Genomic DNA, 18,745 nt, shown 5'->3' with positions numbered 1-18,745 from the left:
CAAGGAGACAGGCACTGCAGGAGTGGCTGCACAGGAACACACAGCACAGTAGCACAGGGCCAGGGAAACACACACACCACCACACCAACACACTCAGGGAAACTAAAATGAGGACAAGCACCAAATGAACACATACAAGGAACTAACATCCAAATAGACACACAGCCTTCATAGTCACACATACATACCACAGACTGACACACAGACACATACACACCCCACATGCCAACAGCAATGGAGCACAACAAATAGGAAAACCAAAGTGGGCTACACACAAATAGAAGGCCATGGAGACACACAACAAGCATGTGTACATCACATGCAAGACAAGGAACAGAGAACAACACCCTCAGACTATCAAAGCACAGATGGCTGGTACAGTCAGTGAGGACAAACCACAGACATCACCGTGCAACAACACAGGGAGACAGCAAGGCAAACCATGTAGAGGCACAAGGATGAAAGGAAGGCCATGAAGTCAAACTGTGAACAGCCACACATATGTATACAACTACTTCACAGGAGTACACCAGCAGCACCACACACAGGGCCCATTGACACACCTCATGACTGACAAACACAAGTAGGAATCTACACACATATACCCCCTCACACCAGCAGCACACAACACCAGTGTCAAACACACTGAAGGCTGGCAATACTTGCCAGGCAACACACACACAAACAATCACACACTCTGGGGTTAGCCACAAACATCAGACACACACAGGGATGCCACAACAAATGTCTGCACAAAAACAACACACAAACACATAACCCAACAGAAACACACACAGAACCATAACCAGAACAGACATGCCCTGTGCAGCTAAACTGGTGAAAGGCAATGGGAGCACAGACACAACAGGAGGGCACAACAGCATCACTCAGGAACAATGCACAGACAACATACCACAACACACACACGAAGTGCACCACCACAGAACAACACATTCACATCAAACAAACAACACACCAAGCATACCAGACACACACAGACATCAGTGACAGAACAGCAACCCACACAACACCATACAGCACAGCACAAAGACAACAGCACACCCAAGAAGTGAAGCAATAACACAGACAACACACAAATATCCAACACAACACTAACAGATGCACAAGTCCGGGACACAAAGGTAGAAACAACTTGACCAGAGGACTGGGCAGCACACATAGTTGGACTGCATAGGAGCAACCATGACTGCCAAACAGCACCAGCTCATCACATACAACCCATTGGGGAAATGCCCTGAGTGACACATTGACCCTGAACAAAGAACTGCACCACAAAGCTGCAAGGACACACCAACACACTGCACATTGCACTATATACAACTCACACATGTGCATACAACCACATCCACAGGGCTTAACAATCAAAACAACAGGCATACAACTCCTGGGTGACACATGTGTGTAGTTCACAATGCAGGGGCATCCACACATCAACACTCCCCAAAAACTCACACCCTTCACACTGCACACCACCTGACCATCCAAGAGCACACATGGAAAGTAAGCCGTGGGACTAGGATGACTGGCCATCACAAGATGACCACACACATACACCACTGGGCACACATAAAGGAAGAACACACATACATGATGACCCTGGACAGCTTGCCTGCAAAACTGTGTGCAGAAACCCACTCTGTGCCGGCAGTGCCCCCCAACCTGACATGTGTACAATATAGCCAATATGACCTAATTAAGTAAATGACAACTGCTGCACATTGTAAAATTACACCATTGCCCCCACAAGTATCTGGTTCAGGAAGAACTGAAGACCCTGTCACCCCAAAACACTGATTCATAAGAGAGCCCAAACACTGACCATGTTGAAGTGGCACGCAGAGCATGTGGCACAGTAAACCATATACACACAGCAAAAGAACATTATTCAGTAAGGACATTGACGAAATAGACAACAGGAGCAACTGTCTTTATTCACATATTGCACAAATAGGCACCATGACAAGAGAAGAGCAAGGCACAAAATACAGAGCATGTCCATGAGAAGCTGCACAGGCAAGGCCAGTGGCCAGTTCAGGGTGCAGAGTGAGCTCATGAGAAGCTGCACAGGCAGGGGGCAAAACACAAGGCCAGTGGTCAGTCCAAGGTGCAGAGTGAGTCCATGCGAAGCTGTACAGCCAGGGGGCACACAGCAGTGAACGACAAGGCCAGTGGGCAGGACGAAGTGCAGAGTGAGTCCATGAGAAGCTGCACAGGCAGGGGGCGCACAGCAAGGCCAGTGGCCAGGGCAGAGTGCAGAGTATGTCCATGAGAAGCAGCATAGGGAATGTGTGCGACTGTACCTTTCCATGGTCAGCAACACAGTCATGGGGTAACAATGTGCAGTACAGGTCCACCTGTGTGAGAGACAGGTGTGTGAGGGTGTCTAACACTCAGACTTGCCTGTTAGGCGGACTGGGAGCTGGCTGTGTCTCGGGGACTGTTGGGGCACTTGACCGGGGAGAGAGCGGAACAGCTGAGGTAGAGCTATCAGTGGCTTTGCAAGCCGGAGGGCTCCTTGGACCAGGTGGTGTGGTGGCACGTGGAGGTGGAGTCATGCAGACGGGAGACACGGTGTGGCTGGGAGATTGTGGAAGGGTGCCTTTCCACTTCTTGGGGATTCTAAATGGCTTGCCTGACTTTGGATCAATGGGAAGTGGTGTGGGCACAACAGGCACACTCACCACCAAAGCTGCATCAGGTGCAGGTGCTGGCACCCCCTCTGGTGATGTGCTGGACCCAGCAGAACGCTTTGCCTGGCTTCACCTTTGCCCCCCCTTACCCTGTTTACTAGGTGTTACCCCTACAGTGCCCTCCGGCCCCTGCTTCACTGGGCTTGGAATGCGTGTCGAGGTGGTGGGTGAATCTGCCTTGGAGCCCTTCCTAGGTGTACTCTTGGCATGCACCACCTCCTTGGTGGGCACAGACACTGTATGCTTCTCTTTGCGCGATGCTTTAGGGGAAGGAGAGTCCTTGGATGGGGATGCCTCTGAGGCATGTGTGCCTGAGGTCTGCTGCTTGGCTTTTTGTCCAATCGTGTCACCTGACGGGATTTTCTCCCTGCGCTCTGGGGTGGCTTTGGTCTTCTGTGGGGATGGTGTCTGCGCCCGGGACCGCTTGGGTTGCTACTGCTGTGTGCTTCGTGTGCTGTATCGTGACTTTGATGTATGTGGACCGTGGTCACTATCATCAGATGTGGCCACTGCCAGGGGGGTGGACAAAGGGACCGGAGCTGGACTGTGAGTATGTGCCTGTTGAAGGTCAGACGTCACTGTTGATGACAAAACCTGGACTGTCCGGTGCAGCCCTCCCACTTCTGAATGTATGCCCTCCATGAAAGCAACCACCTGGGCCAATTTCTTGTCATGGTCAATGAAGGCATTGAGGAGAGCTGACTGGCCTACACACCGCTGGCGCAAAAGGTCCACAGACTCAGCACTGATGGCAGCAGGGGGGACAGGGGCAGCGGTGCCAGGGGTGAAGGACACTCTTCCCCTCTTACTGAGGTGGACACGGGCAGCACCAAAGGAAGTGGCTGGGAGGGTGGACACTGGCCGCTGTGTGGTGGAAGACGATGCAGAGTCCCCGTTCCCTGTGCCCTCCAATATGGATGCATCCCTGCTGGCATCAGATGATGTGGTGCTTTGCGTCTCAGGCTGGGATTCCTCCAGCAGACTCCTGTCCCCCTCTAAGGCGCTGGTGACATCTGTGTCACTGGACTCCTGTGCAGCTGTTGTGCTAGTTTCACCCCCACTGGTGTCCGTCTCCTGTCCCTCCGTGACCACAGGAGATGCTGCATGAGAGAGAGAGAAGTAGGGTCAGGTCAGTGAGGTTCTTTCGAACTCGCTTCGGAATGTGTCCCAATCGTACAAGAGGGCGTCGTCCCTTCGGACGATCGGAACGGCCCATTGCGCGGCTTCTCCGGCCAGGTAGGAGATGAGAAACGCCACCCTGGCTTGGTTGGTCGGGAACAGTTTGGGTTTGCAATGGAAATGCAATAGTATTTGAGTCATGAAAACTTGAACCTTTTGTATGTCTCCGTGAAACCGTTCAGGAGGGGCTAAGGGAACATGAGCCGGCATCTCTACCACTACTTGAGGTGTCGGGGTAGGGAATACGTTCCCCGCATCAAAGGGGTTTCTCTGGAGGCGGTCTAAGCGAGTGTGTAATGCGGCGGTTTCCGCTCGAGAGGAAGCTAACTCTGCCTGTACTTGAGTCAAAGCGGCTAACACCTCGTCTAACGTGGCCATGACCCTATATCAGCGTGATCAGGAGGAGGATATTTCGTGGTCCAATGATTCTGTCGTGGGCTCCTGTAATCCTCTCCTCGGGATGACGCTGATGCTATATAGGGGTCCCCCTCCCATCCGTCCCCAGCCCGGAATATGTGTAATATACGCGGACTCAGGAGACAGGTGGATGAGGGAAGGAAGGGGTGGAACAGCAGGGAGAAGGACCTGAAACGAAACAAGCAGATGTTCAGACACGTAACTTGCTAACTTCTTCCCCCCCCTTCTGTGCTAGAGTGTCATCTACTGTTCCCCGATGTACCTGCTTATCTTCCTCCCGTTATCTGGCTATATAGGACTGCGACTGTCGTGGTGTCTGCCCAGTAGAGCTCACTGGGTGGAGTGTCAATGTCTCAGGCGCAGCCCCACTTGCAGATGACTGGAGTGAGGACCAGAGGAACCAGGGTAGCTCAATACGTCTTGAGCGTAGGCCTCTGTACCACGACTTGTGTTCGTAGCACGCTTCACGCGCGCTGCCCCGTTGTGCTCATGGAAGGCGAGGCCTCGATCTTGTCGTGGCTGGGTGTCGAGGAATGGTCTGGAGGTAACTGCTGGGGGCGCTACCACTCTAGGCCCGGAATATCCGAGGGCCGAGGAGCGCCGGGTTTGAGGTTGTCTTGTCCAAAGGAGTTGGACCGAGTGCGTAGCAATTCTTGTCGCTACTCTCACCGAGCTCTGACTGTCTAGGGGAGACAGAGCTCAAAGCGGATAAGAAGGCCCCCTTGATTTCGGAAGGCCCGTGGGACGGTGCTCGCGCTGCCACTCTTATGCTCACTGTTGGGGAGCAGAGGAGCGCGCACCGTGGAATGTTGGCCCGGAAATCCGTGGGCTTTCTGGTGTCGATGTACTCGCTACCACTCACCTCCTGTTGGTGGAAGAAGGAGGCAGATGAGGGCGCGGTCTGGAACACGGGGAGACGTCGAAGAACGAGGACCTGCAGGCTGGAAACTGCGACGGCACTGGCCACTGACGAGAAACAAACACATCCGGAATCATTGGCAATGCCCCCCATGTCATCTTCGGCTTTTATTCGTTGTCTGGACGTGACACGTGTTACGTGAAGCGTATGATCGCTAAGGCCTCTGGGAGATGTAGTTGTATGCAAGTTTTCTTCTGTGGATGCCGGAGAGTGTTTCTTCTCGGTTCCTCACCGAGCGCGAGCGTGATCATGACAGCACACCCCCCTTCACACCGCCTCCTGTGCCGAGATAGCCACCGGGCTTGGTAGGACTACGGCGGTGGAAAGCCGCCACCAGGCGGTCCGCGTGTATCGCTGAAGCAGGTTCCCACGAATTTTCTTCAGGGCCATACCCCTTCCAGGCCAGGAGGTACCATACCTTGCCCCTCACCAGCTTGGAATCCAGTACTCGTCGTACCACGTATTCTTGTTCATGGTTCACCCACACCGGAGCCGGGACTTTCCGAACGGGACAGAGCGAGGGCTTGAGTAACGAGACGTGGAACACCGGGTGGATGCGCAGATGCTGTGGAAGCCGCAACTGCACTGCCACGGGGTTCACGTGTCGTACTACAGGGTAGGGACCTATATATTTAGGATCAAACACACTGGGTCTCCTGAATTTGATATTCTTCATAGATAGCCATACTCTATCCCCTTTGTGGTAAACTGGAGTGGGTCTGCGGTGTTTGTCTGCCTGGGTTTTATAACGAGTTTTAGCTAAGCGAAGATGTGCACGGGCTTGTTTGAGTGCTGAGCGAATGGTGTTGAGCCTACTCTGTAAATCGGGAAGGCACACATTCGTACGAGGGAGCATGAAAGGGACAAATCGGGGGTGATACCCCGAGGTGAGAAAGAAGGGTGTTTGTTGAGTGGAGGAGTGCATGGAGTTATTGTACGCTATCTCAGCCACCCACAACCAATCAACCCATGCTTCCGAAGCGTGGTCCACGTAGCATCGGAGGCACTGCTTCAAAGTCTGGTTGAGCCTCTCGGTTTGCCCGTCTGTTTGAGGGTGGAAGCTCGTGGAGAGGGAGGACTGGATGCCAAGTTCGTCGCACCATACCCTCCAAAATCGGGCAGTAAATTGCGAGCCTCTGTCCGATACAATGCCGAGAGGAAGGCCGTATAGCCGCACAATGTGTATTAGCAAAAGCTTTGCCAACGCACCGGCCGTGGGCACCTGTTTGCACGCGATAAAGTGTCCCATTTTTGTGAGATAGTCAATGACGACAACAATCGCCGTGCAGCCCTGGTCCTTTGGCAAACCCACTATGAAGTCGATTGAGATTCTTTCCCAGGGATGCATAGGGGTTGGGAGTGGCATCAGGAGACCTTGTCGTTTTTGGTGGTCGGTTTTCATTTGAGCACACACGGAACACCCTTTCACCCACTGTAAGATGTCCGGCCGAACGGATGGCCACCAGAACTGTCTCAACACTTTTTCTAGGGTTTTTGTTCCCCCCATGTGCCCTGCGCATGGTAGATCGTGGCACCACGTGAAGACGAGTTTACGGAGTTTGTGAGTAGGGACCAACACTCTGGAGCCACACATGGGTATCCCCTGTTGCAGGCGCCATTCTTTATGGCTCTTCAGCCAGGAGGCCCAGGCGAACGTCTGAATTCCTTGTTTCACTCCTTGCAGAAAGGACTCGGTCTTTATACTGCCCACCACTTGCTCTGGTGATAGTTCCTGTCTAGATAAGGCATCGGCTTTCTTGTTTTGAGTTCCCGGCCGATATGTGACGAGGAAGTGATACTCCGCAAAAAAGAGCATCCATCTCTTTTGACGAGGGGAGAGATGTCGGGCTGATCGAAGGAACTGGAGGTTCCGGTGGTCTGTGAACACAGTCACCTGATGTTGAGCTCCCATCAACCAATGTCGCCACTCCAGAAACGCTTCTCGGATGGCGAGTAGCTCTTTTTCAGAGATCGTGTAATTCAACTCCGCCGGGTTCAATTTTCTGGACATGAAGGCGACCGGATGGAGCTGTCCGGTATCCAGAGGACCTTGGGAGAGGATGGCTCCCACTGCCACATCAGAGGCATCGGCTTCCACGATGAAGGGTAGATCGGGCTGGGCGTGACGTAAAATGGGAGCGGATGTAAAGGCTTTCTTGAGTCGTTCAAAGGCGGCTTGTGCGTCGGGCGACCATATAAATGGGATTCCTTTCCGTGTTAACTTGGTGAGAGGGGTCACCATCTGGGAGAAGTGGTGGATGAACCTCCGATAGAAGTTTGAAAAGCCAAGAAAGCTCTGTACGTCTTTCACGGTTCTCGGCTGGGGCCACTGGGCAACCGCTTGTACTTTGCGGTCTGTCATGATTTGTCCGGCTGGGGTTAGCAGGACTCCGAGGAATTCTACTGTGGTGACATGAAATTTACATTTCGTGAGTTTGCAAAATAAACAATGTTCTTTCAGGGCCCCTAGTACCGCCTTCACGTGGCCGATGTGTTCCTCTTGATCGGACGAAAAGATCAGGATATCGTCTATGTAGACTACAACGAATTTATCCAAGAAGTCTCTCAACACCTCGTTGAGGAAAAACTGAAATGCGGCCGGGGCATTACATAGCCCGAAGGGCATCACCAAATACTCAAACAGGCCGACTCTCGTTTTGAATGCTGTCTTCCACTCGTCGCCTTCTTTTATTCTCACCAAATGGTAAGCCCCTCGGAGATCTAGTTTAGTGTATACTTGTGCTCCCCGCACTTGTTCCAATAATACGGGAATCAGCGGCAGTGGGTATTGGTTCTTTATGGTCATCGCATTGAGGGCGCGGTAGTCGATACAGCAGCGAAGCTCGCCGTTGGCCTTCGGAATGAAGAAGAGGGGCGACGCGGCGGGAGACCTGGAGGGGCGAATAAACCCCAATCCCAAGTAGGTATCCAAATACTCGCGGAGATGACAGGTTTCGGGACCCGTGAGGGCGTATATTTTGCTACACGGGATGGTGGCGCCAGGTATCAAGTCAATGCGACAATCATAGTCCCGATGTGGAGGTAGTTCCTCCGCCTTCTGCTTGTCGAACACTTCCTTGTAATGGACGTACCAGTTTGGGAGCGTCACATCTTTTTCGGCTGCGGTGGCCACTTGGTGAGCGGAAGCGGTTTCCTTGGCAGGAGTGGGCTCCGGGTGTTTGCAGTGGATTTGGCAAAAGGCAGAGCAGAACGATAACGAGTTAGTTGAGCACCGTATGAGGGGTTCATGTAGTTTCAACCAGGGCAAACCCAAGATGAGGTTGCATCGGGGTGCTTGGATGATGTTGAGGGTGAGCCATTCGCTGTGATCCCCTCCTATGGTAACCCAAAGGGAAGGCGTAACGTACTTGATGGGTCCTGATTCCAGCTCTTTGCCGTCTACCGCATAGACTAGTTCTGGATTGTCTTTGAGTAGGAGCGGGATTCCTAGCCTCTCTGCCTCTGCTTTATCCAAAAATCAGGCGGTGGCCCCGGAGTCAATCATAGCCCTAACGCTTCGGGGTTGTTGGTCTATCACTACCTGTAAGGAGATAAAAAAGTGGTTGGGCTCTTTGGTGTTGTCTGCTTCCATAGAAGGGATAGAATGAGAGCTTGAGGGTTTCCCTTCCTGTACCGTCAAGCGTTTGAGTTTCCCGCCGGTCCTTCCCCGGTTATGGTTGCTGCTTGTCCGGCGCGTGCCCTGCTGTTTTTAGGCCGAACTGGGCATTCTCGCAAGAAATGGCCTTTCTTGCCACAGTATAAACAGAGGCCTTGTTTCCGGCGGTGATCTCGTTCGCTGAGCGTTAAGGACGCTCGCATCGTCCCGATTTCCATGGGGTCAGCTCGGGTTGGCACATGGTCTGGGACACGGGGTTGATCGTAGGGCACAGCCTTTTCTTTTCGTCTGTGGTCCCCTTTTCTTTCTTTTAGCCGGTGTTCCAATCGGGAAGCCAGTTCAATCATTGCCGCACAAGTCCGAGGTTGCGGGTCTATTTGGGCTATGACATCCTTTAGTTCTTCTGTCAGCCCTCTATAGAAGATTGCGGCCTGCTTAGATTCGGGCCAGTCGGTTCCTGCCACCAACCACCGAAAGCTGTTGATGTATCCGATAAAATCGGAACTGCTTTGTCGAAGGTCAAGGAGGTCGCGGTCAGCAGAGAAGGTGTCCGCCCGTCGATCGAAGGTTTTTTCGAACTCGCTTCGGAATGTGTCCCAATCGTACAAGAGGGCGTCGTCCCTTCGGACGATCGGAACGGCCCATTGCGCGGCTTCTCCGGCCAGGTAGGAGATGAGAAACGCCACCCTGGCTTGGTTGGTCGGGAACAGTTTGGGTTTGCAATGGAAATGCAATAGTATTTGAGTCACAAAGACTTGAACCTTTTGTATGTCTCCGTAAAACCGTTCAGGAGGGGCTAAGGGAACATGAGCCGGCATCTCTACCACTACTTGAGGTTTCGGGGTAGGGAATACGTTCCCCGCATCAAAGGGGTTTCTCTGGAGGCGGTCTAAGCGAGTGTGTAATGCGGCGGTTTCCGCTCGAGAGGAAGCTAACTCTGCCTGTACTTGAGTCAAAGCGGCTAACACCTCATCTAACGTGGCCATGACCCTATATCAGCGTGATCAGGAGGAGGATATTTCGTGGTCCAATGATTCTGTCGTGGGCTCCTGTAATCCTCTCCTCGGGATGACGCTGATGCTATATAGGGGTCCCCCTCCCATCCGTCCCCAGCCCGGAATATGTGTAATACACGCGGACTCAGGAGACAGGTGGATGAGGGAAGGAAGGGGTGGAACAGCAGGGAGAAGGACCTGAAACGAAACAAGCAGATGTTCAGACACGTAACTTGCTAACTTCTTCCCCCCCCTTCTGTGCTAGAGTGTCATCTACTGTTCCCCGATGTACCTGCTTATCTTCCTCCCGTTATCTGGCTATATAGGACTGCGACTGTCGTGGTGTCTGCCCAGTAGAGCTCACTGGGTGGAGTGTCAATGTCTCAGGCGCAGCCCCACTTGCAGATGACTGGAGTGAGGGCCAGAGGAACCAGGGTAGCTCAATACGTCTTGAGCGTAGGCCTCTGTACCACGACTTGTGTTCGTAGCACGCTTCACGCGCGCTGCCCCGTTGTGCTCACGGAAGGCGAGGCCTCGATCTTGTCGTGGCTGGGTGTCGCAGAATGGTCTGGAGGTAACTGCTGGGGGCGCTACCACTCTAGGCCTGGAATATCCGTGGGCCGAGGAGCGCCGGGTTTGAGGTTGTCTTGTCCATAGGAGTTGGACCGAGTGCGTAGCAATTCTTGTCGCTACTCTCTCCGAGCTCTGACTGTCTAGGAGAGACAGAGCTCAAAGCGAATAAGAAGGCCCCCTTGATTTCGGAAGGCCCGTGGGACGGTGCTCGCGCTGCCACTCTTATGCTCACTGTTGGGGAGCAGAGGAGCGCGCACCGTGGAATGTTGGCCCGGAAATCCGTGGGCTTTCTAGTGTCGATGTACTCGCTACCACTCACCTCCTGTTGGTGGAAGAAGGAGGCAGATGAGGGCGCGGTCTGGAACTCGGGGAGACGTCGAAGAACGAGGACCTGCAGGCTGAAAACTGCGAAGGCACTGGCCGCTGACGGGAAACAAACACATCCGGAATCATTGGCAACGCCCCCCATGTCGTCTTCGGCTTTTATTCGTTGTCTGGACGTGACACGTGTTACGTGAAGCGTATGATCGCTAAGGCCTCTGGGAGATGTAGTTGTATGCAAGTTTTCTTCTGTGGATGCCGGAGAGTGTTTCTTCTCGGTTCCTCACCGAGCGCGAGCGTGATCATGACACCTGAAGAGCACAACTTAGAATGTAATGTGAATGCACAGCATCCAAATCACCGTTGTAAGTACAGGTAGGGCAAATGCATGCCACCGGCACCCAGCCCAGCAGCCACTTATATGCCACAGCATCACACTACCAACATCACATAGGTCAGCGCTGGCACAGGCTCTGTACATATGCAGCCACTCCCAGCCAAAGTCACCCTCCCCAAATGCTCACCCTTGGCTTGCTGCTGATGCTCCTTCAAATGTACATCCAGCTTAGGCTGTGTCACTGCCAAGATGCGGCCCATTAGTGGTGTCATGCTGCGCCATGCCAAACGCCCAGTGCGAGGAAGCAGCCCCAAGGTCATCTCCGCCACGTTCTTTGCCAGCCGGCTGATGTCGTCCCACCTCTTGTGGCAGTGGGTGCGCCGTCATTTTGAGACCCCCAGAGCTCGAACCTTCCCTGCAATGGCCCTCCACACGGCCTTACGCTGGTGTACCTTGAGCTGCAGGCATGGGAGACAAGAGGGGGAAATGATCAGTGACACAGTGTTATGTACAGACATCTATCAGTATAGCAGCAAGATACAGACTCATCACAAATCCAACGAAATGTCGGTCAGAGACTATAATACATCTCACATGGTACATCTGCATGGGAAAAGCAGATGTGAATGCATGCAGGTGTGAGGGGGAGTACAGTCCCTGCACATCTCACACACATGCAGGATGCCAGCACTGAAACCCCATGTAGCCTGCCCACATCTCCAGTCCATTGTTGGGTTGAGCAACACATACATCACATATCAACCTGTGTTTGGGGGGTGACTCACTGTGTCCAAGACTGCGCAGCCCCAATGTCCCTGCCCTGTGAATAGATAACTGTGTCATGGATGTCACATTGAGGGACATGATCTCACAAATACAAAATGCCCTTCACAAGGGCGGTTGTGTGCAACCTACAGTGCTGAGATGGCCCATAGCTGGAGTGCAATGTGAAAAGACTGATGTAATACTCTGAAAGTGAAGTGATGTGTCCTTGTCTTTGTAGACGGTCGACTGTGCTGCCCAGCTGGGCTCACACTGAGATGGACTACAGGGGCACACTCAGCCATCCAGCCAAGCAATCACTGTCTTGACTACAGCATGAACAACCTTCTGTGTCACTGTATGGCTGACAACACAACACAGGTCACTCATACATACATGTGCAGGTAGTCAAACCTGTGGCATTGGGTACACACACCCTCCCTCCCCCTGGAGACAGCATGTCAGGCAGTGCATGACACTACCTCACACTCCCAGGCACATACTGCATCAGTCCAACTGCATGTGTGGCCCCCCTGCCCTACCCCACCACTGTTGACGACTTACCACTACATTTGGGGCACCATATAGCCTTGGGTACTGTGTGAGCACCTCGTCCACCAGGACCTCCAGCTCCTCGCTCGTGAAGGAACTGGCATGGATCTTCTCTGTTCTTGCCATCACTGTGGACATGAGACAACAGCGGCAGAATTGGGTGGTGAGGGGTCTCAGGCAGCAGTCCCTGGAGGCAGCAGCAGGTGAGGGGTCTCAGGCAGCAGTCCCTGGAGGCAGCAGCAGGTGAGGGGTCTCATGCAGCAGTCCCTGGAGGCAGCAGCAGGTGAGGGATCTCAGGCAGCAGTCCCTGGAGGCAGCAGCAGGTGAGGGGTCTCTGGCAGCAGGCTCTGGGAGCAGTGGAAATGCGAGGCTCACTTCCACACATATATAGCCCCCAAGGGTCGTTTCAAAGGTGCCAAGCTGCAGCAATTGGTGGTCCAGGTCTGCCTCTTTCAAATGCATCCAATGACCGCCCCCGCGGTGTCAGAGCACACCTACCGCGATTTTCAAAAATGCATCATGCCACCGCTATCGAGCTTCCCATTGGCTCTAGGGCAAGCCCCATGGCGGTGACACACTGCAGGGGCCCAGTGTGCGCTACCGCGATGGTGCATCTTTCAAATGCATCCAATGACCGCCTCTGCGTGGCGGAGCACGCCTACCACGATCTTCAAAATTGCATCATGCCACCGTTATCGAGCTTCCTATTGGCTCTAGGGCAAGCTCCATGGCGGTGACACACCGCAGGGGCTTGCTGTGCGCTATCGTGATGGTGCATCTTTCAAATACATCCAATGACCTCCTCCGCGGTGGCGGAGCACGCCTTCCGCGATCTTCAAAATTGCATCATGCCACTGCTATTGAGCTTCCAATTGGCTCTAGGGCAAGCTCCATGGTGGTGACACACCGCAGGGGCCCGCTGTGCGCTACTGCGATTTTTGCGACGGAGCATGCCAACCGCCATCTCTCCATGTCTCTATGCCTATCACTACCGCACATGTGTGAATGGGGGTGCTGGTGACACACCGTCAGGGCAAGGCCGTAGCTACCACGATATGGGTGCCATACATTGACATGAGGCACTGCCATTAATGCGGCGGAGCATGCCAACCACCATTTCCACATGTCTCCATGTCTATCACTACTGCACATGTGTGAATGTGGGTGCTGGTGACAACCCGCTGGGGCCAGGCAGTAGCTACCGCGATTTGGGTGCCATACATTGACACGAGGCACCACCATTCAGGCGGCGGAGCATGCCAACCGCCATTTCCATGTGTCTCCATGGCTATCACTACCGCACATGTGTGAATGGGGGTGCTGGTGACATCCCGCTTGGATCAGGCAGTAGCTACCGCGATTAGGGTGCCATACAATCGCAATGGCCATCTGGCAAACATCGACAGTGCACAGTGCCCACATAGTCAATGGCACATCATTGTGCACACGATGCCAATGTTCCATTTACTCCACTGCTGGCTACACATGCCATGTTTGTGTGTGTGATTTCGTAGATTGGCCTGTACTCCCTCACATGTCACTTATGGATTTGATGGTTGGGTATGCAGGACAGTGTTGTTCTGGACTCTACAATGTGTACACATGTCAATGTGTTGAGGTGCAGTGACAATCACAGCAATGTTCGTCTCAATGAATGATGATCTATTTTGCATTGCCTCTCATGTCTGCTCATGCACACATTCGTCATTCCTGCACCGACTGTGGTCATTGTGTGGTGGATGTGTGCCAGGTTGTAATGACACATTAAGGTGTGACAGGTACAGCAGCTAGGTATGAGACAGTGGGTTTGATTAGTTGCAAATATGCTGGATGCTATACTCCCAGGCGTGCCCATGTAAAATATGGCCATCTCCTTATGTGCATTCACATTGACCAAGGTGGTGTTTGAGGTACTTGTCTTGTGTAAGTTGACAGGTGTGCCCTTTGTGTAGTTTTGTTATGTTATGTTATTGCTATTTATAGAGCGCACTATTACCTGTGGGTGTCCTGGCGCTGTGAAGTCCTTTTGAGGCCTAAGAGGAAGGACGGTACACAGAGATTTATGAGGAAAAAAGCCAGGTTTTTAAAGCCTTTCTTGTAGCTGAAGGTGTCCCTACATGTAAGCTGGTCTGTTAGTCAATATTGATGTCAGTCACTGTTGTCGTTGTGTCATCCAGAACGTGATATGCTGTGCACATCTCATGATGTATTGCATTGACATGTGTCCACTATCATCTCAAATAGGAGGAGGCCAAATTTGATTCGTCACTTGACGGTGTTGGAGGACATGGAGGATGTTGCGATCATACGGAAATGCCATCTGGATAGAGCCACCCTGAAAACCCTTTGTGATCTGTTGGAGCCCCACCTGCAGCCTCGCCGGACATATCCAACAAATTTCACCCCTACTTATAAGGTGATGGCGGCCCTGCATTTTTTTGCCACTGGATCGTTCCAAGAGACAGTGGCCAGTGCTGGTGGGATGTCATAACCGATGTTCAGCATGGTGCTGCGTGATGTACTTTCCGCCTTGATGATATACAAGGACAGATACATCCATTTCCCCAGGGGTGCTGAATTGCCAGCTGTGAAGGGAGACTTCTATCCCCTTGGACACATCCCCAATGTTGTTGGTGCTATTGATTGCACCCATGTCGGGCTTTTGCCACCACAGGCAATTGAGCACATTTACAGGAATCGCAAGCATTACCACTCCATAAATGTGCAGGTGGTGTCCCTGGCAGATATGATCATCTCCCACGTGTGTGCCAAATTCCCAGGCTCGGCCCATGACTCCTACATCCTGCGGAACAGCATTGTGCCCCAGCTGATGGCTAATCTGCTTCCCGAGCCTGCAGGGTTTGTGGGTGAGTATGCCTAGTCGTATGGCGTGCTGGGTGTGTGACCTGCTGGTCTCAGCCTCAGCGACATTGCAATGTCTATTTGTGTTTGTCATAACTAGGTGACTCTGCATATCCCAACCGTCCCTGGTTGCTGAGCCCACTGAGGAATCCCAGGACCCTAGCTGACGTCTGCTACAATGAGGCACATGGGAGGACACGTCGTGTGGTGGAGCGTACTTTTGGTCTGCTCAAGTCACGTTTCCACTGCCTGGACAAGACCGGAGGTGCACTGGCATACTTGCCCGGGAAGGTGTGTCAGATTGTAGTGGCATGCTGCATGCTCCACAACCTAGCCATTCGCAAAGAGATTCCCCTGCTCCTGGATGATGGTGAGGACCCAAGGCCCCAGCCTGCAAACCAACCCGTGTCCAGTGATGAGGACAGTGGAGAGGAGGAAGGTGTTGACCTGCGTGAACAGCTCATCACCCGCTACTTCACTTGAAGGTGGGTGACAATGTGCAACATACCCATTGTCTGCTGATATTGCTGTTGTCGTGAAGGGGCATGTGAGAATTGTAACAGCAGCCAGTTGTAGACTCAGCGGTGGTTGGCAATGTTTCTGGGACAGGTCATTTGGGAACATCTACAGGACGTGTATGTTGAAACTTGTTGCCCATTGTGACGTGTGCATGTTGGGTTATCCTGATGGTAGGGGTTGTGTGACCAGTGAAAGTAGTTCTGTTGTGTTTCCCTAGGTGCCTTCAACTTCTCCTTGCCTACATACAGCCCATGCTCCTGGTACATTGTGATCATGTTGAAGACTGTACGTCCTGCAATAAAGACGGAGCAGACACGACAACATGTGTGTAAGGATATTTTATTTGCAATGGTGAGATGTGAGGGGGTGTATATTTCCATTGGGGGGGTGGAGCAGTGGGTTGACAGTTGTGGTAAATCGAGTAGTCACCACATTGATGTGGTGATCCAGTCCAACAGACAGATGCCATTCACAAGGCAGTGTGGGGAAGGAAAGTCCAAAAAGTCAATGCAGTGGTGGAGAGTTGCCATCATGGCTAGCTCTGTGACTGGCGTCTGGCAGGTGCTTTGCCTCCAGATACTCCCAGGGTCTTCTTAGGACGGCCCCTTCGTCGTGCGGCAGGGGGGGTCCTGCTGCAGGGCCAGTGGGGTCTGAGGACACACCCCTCTCTGTGGGCGCAGGGGAGGATGGTGAACTGTCATCCTGCGGCCCACCAGAGAGAGGTGGAGGTGTTGTTTGTGGCACAGGCCTGTCTCTCAGTACCGCCACTTGCTGGCCCAAGAGGTCCACGATTTGTCCCATGTGGGTATCGATGGACCTCATCAGCAGGATGAGCTCGTGCAACAGTTCGTCCGACCGGCCCATTCTTCCCTGGGAATGTTCGTATGCGCCAAGGACTCTGGTGATGTGTTCCAGGGATTGGGTCCCAGACTCCTGATGTCCGTGGGTGACCCTACCTCTCCCACCTGCCCTGCTGCCACGGACCTGTTGCCTCACCACTGTGGGCACCCGCATCCTCTCCCTGCCCTCATCCGTCGGTGGTGTGTGCTGGTCATCCTCTGGGACAGGGAGGGTGTTGCAGGCAGCACTGGTGGTGGTGGTATTGGAGGTGGCCGCACAGGCCGTGACAGCAGGGGTCTGCTGTGAAATTGTTGTTGCCGTAGATGTGGTGGGGGGGACGATGGGGTCCTGGGACCTGTTGCTCCCTGGCACACTAGATGGGCCGGCTTCGAGCTCATCGTCCATGGAATCCTGGGAGTCAACATTCGAGAGTCCATGTACCAGGGGGGAGACTGGCTCTGTAGGTTGCTGGTGTTGTCCTCTGCAGTGAGTTCTTGGTCACCTGTGGGTCAGATGGGAAATGGTCATTGTAGTGCACCCGGCAAGCTTTGTGTTAGCTGTGTGTCATTCACTTTTTGTACACTGCACAATTGTGCCCTACTGTGCTTCCTGACATGATGCAGTGGTACATGCATTACTTATCCATGGTGTGAGGTGTCAAAGCATACCATGCGACCTGTGCACAATTAATGATTACAGGGACTTGTTGCCATTTAGGGCCTGGCACAACATGTTTTTAATTGAGGACTCATTGTTGATTTGTCTGACCTGGCAGGCGTCACATCTGGCCATGGACTGGCCATTGTCATCTCCTGCATACCTTTGTCCTGTCGTGCATATCTCGATTTGTACCACCACACATGCTTTCGTATTTTTTTAATGGTCCTTGATGCACTTGCCCCATGGCGATGTACATGTAAATAGGTGCTGTGCATGATTGTGCCCTGACTTTCTTCTACTTGTGCATTGGTGTGTCATACTTTGGTAGCTGTGACAGTTTCCTTAGCTTACCAGTGTGCACACTGTGCTTGGCAATGGGGTAGGTGTGCCTCTTTGTGCAATGAGTGGGCTGGTGTCATATGGCACATTTAATTTGTGACGAATGGGCGGGTGCACGTACTGACTACTTACCTTGTAATGTGCCCACATTTGGGTTTGTTATGTCACACATGTGTGTGTGCGTGGTGGCAGCTTACATCCTGCTCAGTGGGGTCACAGGACAGAATCATATGTCTACCTAGCTGTAAGTTTGAGGAGGGTAATGTAATGGCTGACACATGCTTCTGGGTGGGGTGGGGGGAGGGCTCCATCCAGCTTAGGTGGTGGGCAGGGTGCATGGTGGGCGTAGTGGTACAGGCCTCCCACCCCCAAACACCTCATTGTGAATATGGCTACCTACCTGTAAGTTTGATGAAGGTAATGTAATGGCTGACACATGCTTTTGGGTGGGGTGGGGGCAGGGCTCCATCCTGCTGAAGGGTGGGCCAGGGGCATGGTGGGAGTCGGAGTGCAGGCCTCCCACCCCCAAACACCCTCATTGTGAAGATGGCTACCTACCTTTGAGTTTGTTTGGTGCACTGAAATGGCTTCCAACTGCTTCTGGGTGGGGTGGGAGGAGGGCTCCATCCTGCTGAGGTGGGGGTCAGGGGCATGGTGGGAGTGGTAGTGCAGGCCTCCCACCCCTAAATACCCTCCCAGGGAAGATCGCTACCTACCTGTGAGTTTGATGAGGGTAATGTAGGGGCATATCTACAAGGCGGCGATAAAACATTATCGCCGCTTTTGTGGCCGTTTTCGGCCGAAAAGCGGCGATAATTTTATCGCTCTATCAGCAGGGTCACACTATCGCATGAATCCTTGCCTTAGCGCCTATTTACTATACGCCCAGCTTTACATCTCTATTGAGATGCAAAGTGGGCGTTCCTTCCCGAAATAACTGGAGAAATGTCGCTAACCGACATTTCTCTAATAATCAAGGGAATCGCTAACAAGCATAGCGATAAGAAAAGTAGCGCTAATCATGGTTATAGCTACTTTCCTTACGCCTGCTTTAGTTCTGACTTAGCCATGTAATCCAATGGGAGGTGGATTACATGGATAAGACCACCCTGCCCTATCAGCAAGGTACGCCGGTCACAGTGC

Source organism: Triturus cristatus, chromosome 2_1, assembly GCF_964204655.1.
Source record: "Triturus cristatus chromosome 2_1, aTriCri1.1, whole genome shotgun sequence".
Lineage (NCBI taxonomy): Eukaryota > Metazoa > Chordata > Amphibia > Caudata > Salamandridae > Triturus > Triturus cristatus.
Note: the sequence above shows the minus strand (reverse complement) of the source record.